Source organism: Nerophis lumbriciformis, linkage group LG34 (assembly GCF_033978685.3).
Source record: "Nerophis lumbriciformis linkage group LG34, RoL_Nlum_v2.1, whole genome shotgun sequence".
Classification (NCBI taxonomy): Eukaryota; Metazoa; Chordata; class Actinopteri; order Syngnathiformes; family Syngnathidae; genus Nerophis; species Nerophis lumbriciformis.
Genome location: NC_084581.2, coordinates 22,141,457 through 22,156,198, shown reverse-complemented (window position 1 = coordinate 22,156,198; position 14,742 = coordinate 22,141,457). Strand labels below are relative to the sequence as shown.

Sequence of the window (14,742 nt, the reverse complement as noted above, 5' to 3'; positions counted from 1 at the left end):
AATGACCGTAAGTCTTAACTATACAAAGTATTTCAATGGTTGGAATCTGCGCTTTTTCATGATATACTAGTTACTATGGTAATCTAATTAGTTACTATGGTAATCTACGTCACAGCAGCTCAGACGAGGCACCAAGCAGTGTGGGTGGGGAGCGTTTCCACAGAGTGTTTCCAGAGCGGCCAGCCTGAAATGTGGGTGTCGAGACAGACGCAGAAGGAGATTTTTTACAACAAAGTTCAAAGCTTAGAGATATATCACATATATAAGATTGTAGGTGTTTTTTTTTTTTTTACCCTTCGCGTTCATCTTTTGCTGTGTTTGTTACATTTTTGTTGAATTTCGCTTGATTGTAAAATATATCGATCAAGAGGGGGTGTGATGTTCTTATGTTGTCGATACTCAGTGTTTTATCGTTCATAGTTAATATTGTAAATCCCACATTCTTTATTTTCATGTACATTCTGGGTGTCTCATTCAGTAAAAAAATTTAAAATTCCATTCCGTTTTTAACGCGATCTGTCATAACGTTTTTAGCATTCAATCAGACATTATTGTGAGGTTCTGTATTAGTATTCTATTCCTAAAAATCAGACATACCGGCCCCCAGACACATTTTTTTCTCTAAATGTGGCCCTCCGAGGCAAAATAATTGCCCTGGCCTGTCCTACACTTTGATAATGTGTGATCATGCAACAAGATGTTTCATGCATTTTTTTTTTTGGTTATCAAAAATAAATACTTATTATATTACACATTTTTTATATGAATATTATTAATAATGATATTTTCAATAAAATAATATCTGCTTGACACAATGACTTACGATTTCAAAGGAGGTTATTTATCAATCTGTTATTTGCAGTTACCTATATGCAAATTGTGATACGTTTATATTCATTCTGTATATGCACTGTCACAAGCTGCCTTCTAAAGGCAGCCCTAATTGCGTTGTGGCTCTCAATAAAAACAAGTTTGACACCCGAGATATGTCCCCAGCGTAGCATAGCATAGCTAACCCCGTTAGCTTCAGCTCCCAGATTCCAGCGTCTCATTTGCTATAGCATCAGCTGGATAGCTACAAGTAAAATAATTGAGTTCTTCCAACCATGGGTTTGAAGGTTTGAGTGTGAAAGACAGTGCTGAAAAAAAGTATATGATGTGTATTGAATTAAAGAAAGAAATCATCGATACGAGTAGTTTGAGTTACGAGCTCCGGCACAGAATTAATTCAACTCGTACAGTATGTCAAGGCACTGCTGTAAAAATAAAAGCATTTTTGGGTAACACTGCTGGATTTTAGGACTGGGATTAAAATGGTAAATCCAGGTGCATGTCCTTAGGCAAGACCCTTTGTGATACATGCCGATATCTCAGATGACAAATGCAATAGATGATGAGAGTCATGCCGACTCAGACGTTGCCCGGGTCAAAAGGGTCAGAGTTAGGACAGAAATTGGCTATATTGAAACTATAGCAACATACAAATTAACAAAGAATTGACCATTTTGTTGAAAGCTTCTTTTTACAATGGCAATCTGTCTTGATATATAAGTATATAAAAGCACAAGTAGGCTACAAGGCTAATTTTGTTTAAAAAGTTCCCCAATGACAATGTTGCAGAAATAGCAAATATTTGAAAGAGTAAATGTCAATGTGTTTATGTAGGACAGTTCCATCTTTATATTCTCTAAACCACATATTTGTGGGTGCAAATATGCATCTAGCTAATAAAAAGGCAGTACTGATGTAAACCCAGTAAACGTCTGCACAACTGCAAGACGTGAAGAAGCGCACTGAAACTGTTTCAAATCCAAAACACACGAGCAGGTCAGTGTTGAAGCACTTCGCGGCTCCTTCTGATCGCCTTTGTTTTTCAGGGGGCCCAGAAATGGCTCCTCTAATCTAGCTAATTGCCGTTTCCCAGCGTCAGCCATTCAGGAGGAGTAGGCGGGTCAGCAAACAGCCGTTGATCAAAACACCCCATTAAGGTGGAGGACACAAAAGGTTCCCACAAAAGTGCCACAGGCAATTCCACGGTCGGCTTTTGCGGGCGCCACGCGTTAATTAGGTCAATAACTTGTTTCCGTCTCTACAACCCGGTTCTTCGCTACCCTGTTGCATGGGCAGATGTGTTATTGGCATAACGAAGGGGATACTTTCCTGCAGAGAGGCCCCCAAAAAACAGAACTTTCCCCACACCGGTTGTCATGGTGGCTGGGCATAATCAGAAGTGACATAATTACTCGGGCTCATTTCTTGTCTAATTAGCACACTCTCACAGTGGACAGGGACTGGCGGTTCGAGGGGAGAAGGGAATCGGACAGGCATGGCTGTGGCAACACAAAAAGGGGGCCCCTGGTTTCTGCGTAATTAGGTGAGACAATGCCCCTGACTGTTTTGAGCGATGGCAGCGGCTCTGCGCCGGCCCGAACTGGCGAGTGGACGCCCCTCGAGGTACACCCTAATAAGCCCCTAATTGTCTTCCCTGGATTCACATGGGCCGCCGAGTCCCGGACCCCTGCTGGGAACCTTGTCCTTGTCGCTCTGAAAAAGAGAAATTAGAGTTGACTCGTTCGGGACCTTTAATGTTTGGCCCCCACATCTTAGACAACTTGTTTTAATGTCCTGTGACAGCGGGACCTGACATCCTGTTGAAAGCAGGCGCAGACACAACACTGAACTTCAGCTGTTGCTGCCTCATTAGGCCTGGTTTTTATACATCAAATTGGGAATCTTTTGGGCAAGACTTGTATATTCGGACTCATTTGTCATGTTCACTTTCAGTTTCCTTGCCCCTGATTAAGCAGATGGCTCAACAGGTTGCATTTCAACACTGCAGGATGAGCCTCAATGCTGACACAAATGTTTGAGGCCGCGGGCTAAAAGACGCACAAAGGCTTAATGTACCACAACACGTTCTCGCAGTCTGGAGGGCCTTCTGGCCTCAGGATGGAACGTCACTCCGATGTGCCCTCACTTCTTTAATTAGCTGTCAGTTGGCGCAAATGAATCAAGTCTTCGCCTAATTAAGCAATGCCACCAGGCAGCTCCAATATGCGGGCCATTGTGTGAGCGCCATGAGAAAACTGCAGAGAGTAGACTTGTTTTGGATCAACTTAGTTTAATAACTTATAAACAGGCTCTTACCTAAGCTAAAACTAATTACTACTCCAATCTCATCCGCCTCAATAAAAACTACATATTTGTTCAGAACAGTAGCATCGCTAACCCAACAAGGGACTCCCCTCAGTAGCTCCACCCACTCGGCTGGTGCTTTTATGAATTTCTTTCATTAAAAAATTGAACTCATTAGAAAGGAGATTAAAGATAACGCGTCCCAGCTATAACTGGGTTCTATTAACACAGATACAAATGTATGTACGATGGATATTGCCCTCCAAAATAATCTCTGTTTTTGAAGAAATACCACTAGAAGAACTCCTGCAACTTGTAAATGGGACAAAACAGCCAACATGTTTACTTGACCCACTTCCTGGGAAACTTATCAAGGAGCTGTTTGTAATAATATGACCATCAGTGCTAAATATTATTAACTTAATCACTTTCCTCTGGTATTGTTTCCGTAGAATTCAAAAAGGCGGTTATTCATCCTCTGCTCAAAAGACCTAACCTCGATCCTGACCTCATGGTAAACTACCGGCCGATGTCCCACCTTCCCTTTATCTCGGAAATCCTCGAAAAATTGTTGCACAGCAGCTAGATGAACACTTAGCGTCTAACAATCTCTGTGAACCCTTTCAGTCCAGTTTCAGAGCAAATCCCTCTACAGAGACAGCCCTCACAAAAATGACTAATGATCTATTGCTAACGATGGATGCTGATGCGTCATCCATGTTGCTACTACTTGATCTTAGCACTGCTTTGGATACCGTCGATCATAACATTTTATGAAAACGTATCAAAACACGTATTGTTATGTCAGACTTAGCCTTTTCTTGGTTTAACTCCTATCTTACTGACAGGATGCAGTGCGTCTCCTATAACAATGTGACCTCGTAGTATGTTAAGGTAACGTGCAGAGTTCCACAGGGTTCGGTTTTTGGCCCTGCACTCTCCAGCATCTACATGCTGCCGCGAGGTGACATCACACGCAAATACGGTGTTAGCTTTCACTGTTATGCTGATGACACCCAACTCTACATGCCCCTAAAGCTGACCAACACGCCAGATTGTAGGCGGACCTGGAGGCGTGTCTTAATGAAATTAAACAATGGACGTCCAGCAACTTTTTGCAACTTAACGCTAAGAAAATGGAAATGCTGTGTATCAGTCCTGCTAAACACCGACACCTATTTAATAATACCACCTTAACATTTGACAAGAAAACAATTACACAAAGCGACTCGGTAAAGAATCTCGGTATTATCCACAACCCAACTCTCTCATTTGAGTCACATATTAAAAGTGTTACTAAACCTACTTTTATCTCTGTAATATCGATACAATTCTTCCAATTTTGTCCACCACCGACACTGAGATCATTACTCATGCGTTCGTTACGTCTCGTCTCGATTACTGTATGTATTATTTTCGGGTCTCCCTATGTCTAGTATTAAAAAATCTGCAGTCCTTTCCAAGGTTTCTCGTTGTTCCCATTGGGTTGAGTTTTTTTCTTGCCCTGATGTGGGATCTGAGCCGAGGATGTCCTTGTGGCTTGTGCAGTCCTTTGAGACACTTGTGATTAAGAACAAGTAAACTTTGATTGATTAGCCACTAGTGTCAAGGTAGTGGTTAACTTGCTCGGCATACCATTTTCATGTGTTCTACTTCATTATTATGGCTTTGGACATGTTGTACTTCGTAGCCTGGACAGAGAGGGTGTTGCTATTAATATTTTACTATGTCAAGTAACACACATTGACTGGATTAGATATTTATTAAGTAATTGAGTAAAATACCAAATATATTGGGTTAATCTTCATAAATGAATCACAAGTGCCTCCTTAAAGGTTCTTAAAACACCAAGTCCAGTGTTTTATGGTTCCACATAAGACAGAAAGGCTCTCCCACCATTCAAAACTTTGACAACTTTCTGAAATTGTATGTGGCCTTTTGTGCAGCATCTTTCTGTGTCTTGAAAATTTATAAAATAAAGTATATTATTATTATACCTATTATTATGAAAACAAACAAATAAAACAAAAGAAAAGTGGACAGGGTAGCAAACTATCAATGTGACAAAAACCTCTTTGCTCCTCTGCCTGCTCACTCAAGTCAAGTAAATAAAATATCGTTGTTGCTTACTGGAGATTCCGCATTCTTTGCTTGCGAATGAGCTGAGAAGTGAACGCATTAAAACTCGGACATTTGTCATATTGTTGTCTCATGAGAAATCAACGTACATAAAATTGAACAATCTCATTTCCTTTCAGCGTGACTTTAAAAGAGGTGAAAGATGACGAGAGGGCGACGCAGAGATCCTCAGGAGGAGAACTGGTTTGTACCGTGGTTTGCATACGCAAACAACACAGTCAAACAAAAAGTAAACATCTTTGGGTTGGATAATTTATAATTACATTTATTTTTTGGTACATTTTTGCAAGCTTGATTTCAAATGGATATGCTCTATTCACAGTTAATACAGGTTGCTCATTAAAATGATATGAGAGTAATTCACAGTCATACAAATGTATTAAAACGCCATTTATTTGCTTTTATACAATTAAAAAAACATTTGGAGTATTTCTTATCTTCTATTAGTACTTTGATCTCGATACATATAATCCTCCATATTGACAGCCACATGAGGCACATCAAAACATGTTTCATGCATCTGAAAAAATATACAAAAACGCTGGTTTCCTTGCTGATAAAACATGGTAGCAACATGCGTCTGCTAGCTCACACGATCACACAGAGGCACCGCAGTAAAGCGCCTCTTTTCTCTATTCATAGTCCGATTATCAAGAATAATGATGCAACATTTTAAAAGCTTTAAACAGGCTGTAGATTCTACAGTGTAAGTGGCAATTCATGTATCCGCAATCGTTATTTTGGCGACATTGTGCCAAGCAGATCAGCCAGTAAGCCACGCCCCCTGTCTCTTCTGCTTTCCACACACAGGCAAGAATGAGAAGCGGCACAAGACCCAGGAACCTCATGTTAGGATTAGGTCCAAATTTAGTGATTTTTACTGAAGTAAACAGTTGTAATCATACAGAAAATTCATTTATAACAGTTTAACGGGGTCATATAATGATTTTTTTTTCTACATTTAAAACACTTCCTTGTGGTCTACATGACACAAAATCGTGGTTCTTTGGTCACAATTTGCATAGGTTATGTTTTACAGACAGTTTTCTAGATGCTTTCTGACCGTGTCTTCAGTATGCGCCTTATTTACATGCCTCCACTTAGTCTTCTACATGTTGTAGTTTTTAGCGCTTACATATAGAGTCTACTGACAGATATAACTTAGAACTATACGCTACTTTGTGTTAGAAATGGCAACAGCGAAGGACGCATGTGCATGTACGAGTCAGTCTGCCCCACAACAAGAGGGCAGAGAAAAAGAAGGAACTCACTAACTACAACGTCAAACTACGATGGCGGACTCGTGCAAAGCTCTTCGGGTAAATCTCTACCATATATGGAGATATCTGCTGACATCACCAATTGGAAAAACGTCATAAATTGGACAAGATTGTTTTATAAATATTTCCGCCATGCCTCCATGGTTTGACTTAACATTTTCGGGACCTACAGTACAGGCCAAAAGTTTGGACACATCTTCTCATTCAATGCGTTTTCTTTATTATCATGACTATTTACATTGTAGATTATCACTGAAGGCATCAAAACTATGAATGAACACAAGTGGAGTTATGTACTTAACAAAAAAGGTGAAATAACTGAAAACATGTTATCTATTTCTTCAAAATAGCCACCCTTTGCTCTGATTACTACTTTGCACACTCTTGGCATTCTCTCGATGCGCTTCAAGAGGTAGTCACCTGAAATGGTTTTCACTTCACAGGTGTGCCTTATGGTTGATTAGTGGAATTTCTTGCTTTATCAATGGGGTTGGGACCATCAGTTGTGTTGTGAATGAGAAGGTGTGTCCAGTACTGTATGCAGATCTCAAAATACCCACCAAAAAATACCAACAGGTAAGAACATTTTGTTTTCTTAAATAGGTCCCGTTTAATGGAAAAATAATAATTATCTATCTATCTATGGTTTTATTATTAGTTTGTTTTTTTTATCATGATAAGTAAGGCTCTGCCTCACCTGACCTCACGTCCCGAATAGGTGTAGTTGTAAATAATTCTAGAATCACATGAACGAGAGCTAAAACTGCCATGCATTCATGTGTGACTGTTTGTGTGTTTGTCAAACAATTTTAGATTTTAGAAGAGCACTTCACCTCCTTTCCTTCTTTTACCAAACAAGCTACTGTGCAGCACCATCACAGACGGTAATTGTTATTTAATGGATTACACATTCCAGGCCCCCAGAGGGCTTGACGGCAGCCTCCATGTGTTCACACAACTATACACCCCTCCTCTCTCTCAGACACACACGTGTGCTCATTTGACGGCAGTGTTTGTGCTTAAAATTCAATTACCCACTTATTGATAGTTCTCCCGGGTGCTAAAAGAAGTGGACACGGTGCCGATGATTTCCCAGGAGGCTTTGCTGCGCCGAGCACATCTCCAGCTGGATCTATTTCATGGCTTTACTCATCGGCGCCACACGCAGATGGAACATAAGCGGCCGTCGTACACCTACACACACCAGCGCACGCAGACGCACAAGTGATGCATGAGGACACACAATACACAATAATAACCCAGCAGGCACAGAACGTTAAAACAATGTTGAGAACTTGTTGAATTCGGTCCTGACGTTGAGCAACTCAAACCTAACGTTGGAACAACATGCTTTATTTACTTATTCCATGTTGGGTTCTGACGTGGATTCGACTATTGAATTTTGATCATTTTCCAACCAATTTTCTATAAGATAAAAACATGCTTTTTGACAACATGTATTCAATGTCAGGTTGTGACGTTGATTTGACCATTGAAATTTGGAAATTTCCCAACTAACAACGTGGATCCAATATTGGACACCAACGTTGTCTCAATTTATAAATACAACTATTTTGCAACGTTGTATGTATAATCAAAATGATATCAATGTCTTGCTTCTGCTGGGATAAGCCTGAGCAAAACACGTTCACAACAATTACACTTCAGAAAATAGAGTAAAAATGTCAAATTTCTATATTAATGTACAGTACAGGCCAAAAGTTTGGACACACCTTCTCAATTCAATGAATTTTCTTTATTTTCATGACTATTTACATTGTCAAAACTATGACACCTGTGAAGTGAAAACCCTTTCAAGGGACTACCTCTTGAAGCACATCAAAAGAATGCCAAGAGTGTGCAAAGCAGTAATCAGAGCAAAGGGTGGCTATTTTGAAGAAACTAGAATATAAAACATGTTTTCAGTTATTTCACCTTTTTTTTGTTAAGTACATAACTCCACATGTTATAGTTTGGATGCCTTCAGAGACAATCTATTGTAGATTGTCATGAAAATAAAGAACGCATTGAATGAGAAGGTGTGTCCAAACTTTTGGCCTGTACTGTATGTAATTATTGAATACATTGTGGCCTTCACTGGATATAATTAACAAAATAAATGCCACAATTCAAATAGACAGCGTTTTCCCCTTTCTGGAGCAGATATGACATCTATAAAGCTTAAATTGTTTTTAAAAATAATATTTTTGTCAAAATGATAAACATAATATAATAAATTAATTTGCTCACACAAAGTAAACATCTTAGATGCCCGTTACTCTCTGCAGATGATAAATGCCACTAAATTGTTTAATGCGGCAAACAACTTTTCTGAAATGATTTGGAAAAAAATCCTTTTATACTTAATTTCAGCGTCGATGAACTACAACAGTCTAATTAAAAGCACGAACATACCTCATTCATACATGAATTTGGATTTCTTTCACCGCTAGAGTCCAGATTTCATTGAATCGCTCTCCTTATAAGGTTTGCCTGTAATGAGAATAATTTGAATTTAATTCATTAAAAAACATTAGATTACTGCTTGGATTTTCATTACTGTAATAATCATTGTTATTCTCCACTAATGTAGTACTGACATGGAAGATGTCCGATATAATGCGGGCCACACTTGGTCAAACCCAGAAGCTGTTTAACGTTAACACAAAGTCAGTCCAACAGGTATCTTCCCTGCAGATTCGCCACGCGTCTCAAGGTCCCCGGAGACCCAGCAGGAGGCGGGAGGGTGGGGGTACCTCCCAAAGGACCACTTGGCTTGCCTCTGGCCTCATTCCCCGCTAATTACACCGCTCATTTCCTCTCTTCCATGAGGATGCTAGCAGGCTGATGACAACCTGCTGCAGTGTGCGTCACCACCAAGCAACAGCTGGGGCCGCCGGCTGCACGCCAATACCCATTGGGTAAAAAAGAAAGGGGGGCGGGGGGGTGATGGCGTGGTGTTTGGGGTGGGATGAAAGCGTTCATTCACACCAGGCAGGAAGGGCTTTTGTTGCCTGTTTGCACACACATGCGACATGAGAACTAAAACATATAATACACCACGATGCTGAATGCCCTCTGATGTGAAAGGGTCAGAATACAATTTTACACCTCAAGGCTGACACTGGATCGATGGGCTGCCTCGCATGCCGTAGGCCCGCCCCCCTGTCTCCCAACCTCCGTGATTGCAACGGCTGTTCATTAGCGGCGGCCCTTGGCTTTAATGGCCCACACAATTTGTCAGCTGTAAATCTCCAAACTCCACCCACGTTTGCTCCTGTGTCTCATCAAAAAGGGGCTGTGAAGAATGAAGTCGGGGTGATGAAAAACAGAATTAGATTTATCTGTTCCTTCCTCCTCCTCCTCCTCCTCTAAGGAAGAGCTGGTACAAACGACGAGCAGGACCTCGCACAGACCCACCCATAAAGAAATGATGAAGCCACTGGATGTGTTTGAGCAGCAGGCTAAAGACTAGATGATAGTGGTGACTGGCGAGTGTATAAAAACACAACATGTGAAGAATAATGTGCGACATCTGCCTCAGGTTCATACCCGACAATGCTGGAAAATACAATCTATTAGGTAGGCCTACACCTGCACAATCTAATCACATCATGTACAAGCAGAATACGATTCAACATGTCCGTAGGAAGAAGAATCCCTTGGTTTAATGCTATGGTTCCCACCCTTTATCTGCATCACAGCAACCAGGAATGCATTTGTTACACTCAAAGTTTGATATAGTGCGCTCTAGTGTTGTCCCGATACCAATATTTTGGTACCGGTACCGGTATTTTTAAAATAAAAGGGGACCACAAAAATTGCATTATTGGCTTTATTTTAACAAACAATCTTATGGTACATTAAACATATGTTTCTTATTGCAAGTTTGTCCTTAAATAAAATAGTGAACATACAAGACAACTTGTCTTTTAGTAGTAAGTAAGCAAACAAAAGTTCCTAATTTAGCTGCTGACATATGGAGTAAAGTAACATATTGTGTCATTTCTCATTCTATTATTTTGTCAAAATTATTAAGGACAAGTGGTATAAAATGAATTATTAATATACTTGTTCATTTACTGTTAATATCTGCTTACTTTCTCTTTCAACATGTTCTATCTACACTTATGTTAAAATGTAATAATCAGTTATTCTTCTGTTTGGATGCTTTACATTAGTTTTGGATGATACCACGAATTAGGGTATTAATCCAATACCAAGTAGTTACAGGATCATACATTGGTCATATTCAAAGTTCTCATGTGTCCAGGGACATATTTCCTGAGTTTATAAACATAATATAATTTTTTTTTTAAACGAAAGAAGAAGATGTGATGCCAAAAAATACAGATGTAATCATAGTAGTATTAACTAGATACGCCCCTGTACTTGGTATCATTACAGTGGATGTTAGGTGTAGATCCACCAATGGCGTTTGTTTACATTTTGATGCGGGTGAGCTACGGTGTGTAGTGAAGCATGTTTAGCTATTCCTCGTCCTGCAGGGATGATACTTGTAAGAAACGTACTTTATTTGTCGCCATGGAGGCGAGGATTAGTGATTTAGAAGTAGCTAAAACACTGCTTTAGCCGCTAGCTAGCTAGCCATGTCTTAAAGCACCTCTTCCTGTGGGTGTTTCAGTGTTATTGCTTCACCTTTATCTTTAGTTTTTAAGCCAAAATGCGTCCGTTCTCCCTTTTCTGTCTACACACATTGTCTGCTTGTATGTACTCTGTGATTGTGCGCTGCCGAACATGCTCGTCTGCTCATAAACCAGCAATGACACAACGTGGTCGACAGGTACTTTTTAGAGGCGGTATAGTACCGAATATGATTCAATAGTACCGCGGTATTACACTAATACCAGTATACCGTACAATCCTAGTTCCTACCCTTTCTCTGCATGACAGCAATCAGGAATACATTTGTTACACTCAAAGTTTGATATCGTGCGGTCCCACATAACGAGACATTCTAGGACCCCAAATGTATGGTTTATTTACAAACTTACACAGTAAATCTTTATTAAAGTCTCCAAAAAAAGGAATACAACAAAAAAATACAATAAAATAAAATGTTGACCCAATGATGTCCATACTTACTGGTGGATAGTGCTCACCCCATTCTGTGATGTGGAAGCACAATCCACTCGTTCACGTCACGTGGGGGAACTAACCACCAAGCAGGTTTAAGAAGTCAAACCACAGCGCATAACTTTTTCAAAACAAAAAGGCTGAAAAAAATGTATTTATATATAACACGGTCTTGGGAATAACGCAATCAGCATTTTATGAATCCCAACGATTGCGATATATCGAACTTTGAGTGTACTTTCCCGTATTCGGTTTTCTCACAAAAGACAGAGACGTCAAACCCCAGGATGAACGCAAAACACACCGCTGCCTCCACAGGTGAACCCATCCCTTCACAAACGCACCCACCCAAACACTCATGGCTGTGAATCTTTGGGCACCGCACGATTCAATTCGATTCGATTCTTGGGGGTAATGATTCGATTTAGAATTGATTCTCGATTCAAAACGACTCTCGATTTCAAATCAATACTGTTTTTAATAACATTGGGTGCCAGTTCTTAGATTAACTACATTTCTACATAAAATATATAAACGGCTCTAATACATTTCTATATTACTTAAAAGGAAACTGTTTGTTTCCCTTTTTTTCCAATTGCTTACGCACTAAATTTTAAATGTTCACACAATCTACACACAGTAGGCAAAACCACTGCGCAGATTTGTCTAATATTAGGCATAGACTCTGCTTCACAGCTTTTTGCGAAATATTACACAATGCTTTACACACACCTTCCCGGCTTGCTAATGAAAATATCGCATGTGACGTGGATGAGATACCATGGCCTGATCCAGCTCGACGGGCAGGTGATGATTAAAATCAGTAACTGAGGCTTTTGAGTACGTTCTTTCATAGAGTTGCTGTTGCCTAAGTCTGCACATGTAGCCTATACTCTATGCTGTAATGTTTATTTATCTCCAGATTTTTTTTTATTTGTCTCAGACTTTAATTTGTACTGTGATATGTTACTTTACCTGACTGTGGTAAAAATTAATACTTTCAGTTTGCAGCATCATTGTTGAGCACTTCTTGAAAAGATTACAGGATATTTTTACTTTCTCTTTAGGTCCTTACATATAGGCCCACTTCAAAGTAAACAATGACGATTGCTGGATTTGCCGATATATTTTGTCACGTTACAGTAATCATTCATCACATATGCTAAAAAGGTCGGGCAAAATGCCCCAAACCTGTGATTTCTTATAGTAAAATACGTTTTTTTACAAATGTGCTTTGTATTTATCACTGTTCTGGGTAACTCACTCCAATAGTGTCTTATAATTTGAAGTCTGTGTGATCTATCCATCAATTTTCTACCGATTGTCCCGTTTGGGGTCGCGGGGGTGCTGGAGCCCACCTCAGCTGCATTCGGGCAGAAGGCGGGGTACACCCTGGACAAGTCGCCACCTCATCGCAGGGCAAACACAGATAGACAGACAACATTGAGTGAGATGAAAATAAAACTGCATTTTTAAAAATGCTTGCTTTTATTCTGATGAATGGGCATATGTTTTGACCGAAGTGTGTCATTTTGCAAATAATCTAGGAATAAAGAAAATTTAATGTGGCTTTTGGAAAAGTGTGTATATCTTTTGAAAAAAGACGCACAGTTAGTAAAATTGTGTGTAAGCAAATGGAAAAAACTGTAAAATAAAATAAAAATAAAAATCTACCCAAACATTTAATAAAGTCAAATACAAATAAAGCAACGAGAGAAGTATTCCACTTCTCTTTTGTAAAGTAAATCTGTACAGCAGATTTGGACATCTACATCAACAATATGATTTACCTGAGTGGCTGAAAAAAAACAATTTTTTGACTTTTTTAAATCAATAAAAAATCGTTACAAATAAGAATCGCGGTTAATTCGAAAATCAATTATTCTGTTTGACACCCCTACTATATATGCCTCATCGCCCCTCGCATTACCTGCTGTCCTACAAAAAAAAGAGCCAGACAATAAAATTACTATAAAATTAAAACAGCACTATCAATTTTGACAGCACAAACCCAACCCAAAATGTATATAACTTTTAACAGAGTATAACTTTTAACAGAGTTTTACACACGATGGGGGGGGGGGGGCCTTACACATGTACCAAAAAAGATGCTCCCCGAAAATCCAATCCACTCTATTTATACAGCACATTTAAACAACACATTTTTTTCCCAAGTGCTGCACAAAAATATTAAAAACAAGATTCAAATACTATCCTTAGCTCCACCAATGACTGAATAAAAACAACACAAATAAATATAAAAACAATACAAAAATAACAATGATTAAAAACGATTTTAAAGGGTAAAACTCAAACAATAAATTGAAATATAAATTTAAAAACACAGAGGACCACACAACTCACGTAGTGTGAAAAGCCAGAGAATAAAAGTGGGTCTTAAGATGAGACTTAAAACACTCCACTGTGGGAGTAGTTTTCCAACTGCTCCCACAGTGGAGTGTTTAGTCACCAAGTCAGAATCAAACTCAGAAGATTTGCTCATAAAGTCAGAATAAAGGCCAGGAGGGTGGTAGATGCTAGTATACCATACCACTATCTACTATTCTTCTATACTGTACTTCTAGATTCTACAATCCTACATGGAGGGGCAGAGTGTTCCAGAGTTTAGGGCCAACCACAGAGAAGGCCCTGTCTCCCCTGGTTTTAAGTCTCGTCTTGGGCACTACGAGCTGGAGCTGGCTCTCGGACCTCAGAGCGCGCGCAGGAGTGTAAATTTGGATGAGGTCCGAGATATAATGAGGTGCCAGTCCATGCAAAGCTTTAAAACCAAACAGCAAATGTTTTTAATTGAACAGGGAGCCAGTGCAGAGTCTCAAGAATTGGGGTTATATGCTCGCGTTTCCTGGACCCTGTTAAAAGTCGTGCTGCCGCGTTCTGCACTAACTGCAACCAGGAGAAAAGCGCCTAAGAAGCACCAAAATACCAAAAGCCCAAAGAAGGCCAAGCCCACCAGCATAGGCCAAGGCGCGTGCCTCGTCCATCACGAAACCCACTCAAAAGCCCAACATTAGTTTATGTGTTACACAAAATATGAATAAGAGTGAAGAGAGAGGTCCACCTCCCCGGCTGT

General features: G+C 39.7%; 1 long non-coding RNA gene across 2 annotated transcripts in view; it reads right to left on the bottom strand.

Annotated features, from left to right (window-relative positions):
• Positions 1–1,132: 1,132 nt before the first annotated feature.
• The window catches only part of LOC140677537 (uncharacterized), a 14,267-nt gene continuing 657 nt past the window's right edge, over positions 1,133–14,742 (bottom strand). Inside the window, exons 3-4 of one of the 2 annotated variants that reach the window (XR_012049319.1) lie at positions 8,970–9,047; positions 1,133–2,544 (exon numbers count right to left, since the gene is read on the bottom strand). This is a non-coding gene — a long non-coding RNA (uncharacterized lncRNA). Of the gene's footprint in view, positions 2,545–5,715; positions 7,749–8,969; positions 9,048–14,742 lie in introns of those variants that run through there. The other variant, XR_012049318.1, reaches the window with a different exon arrangement.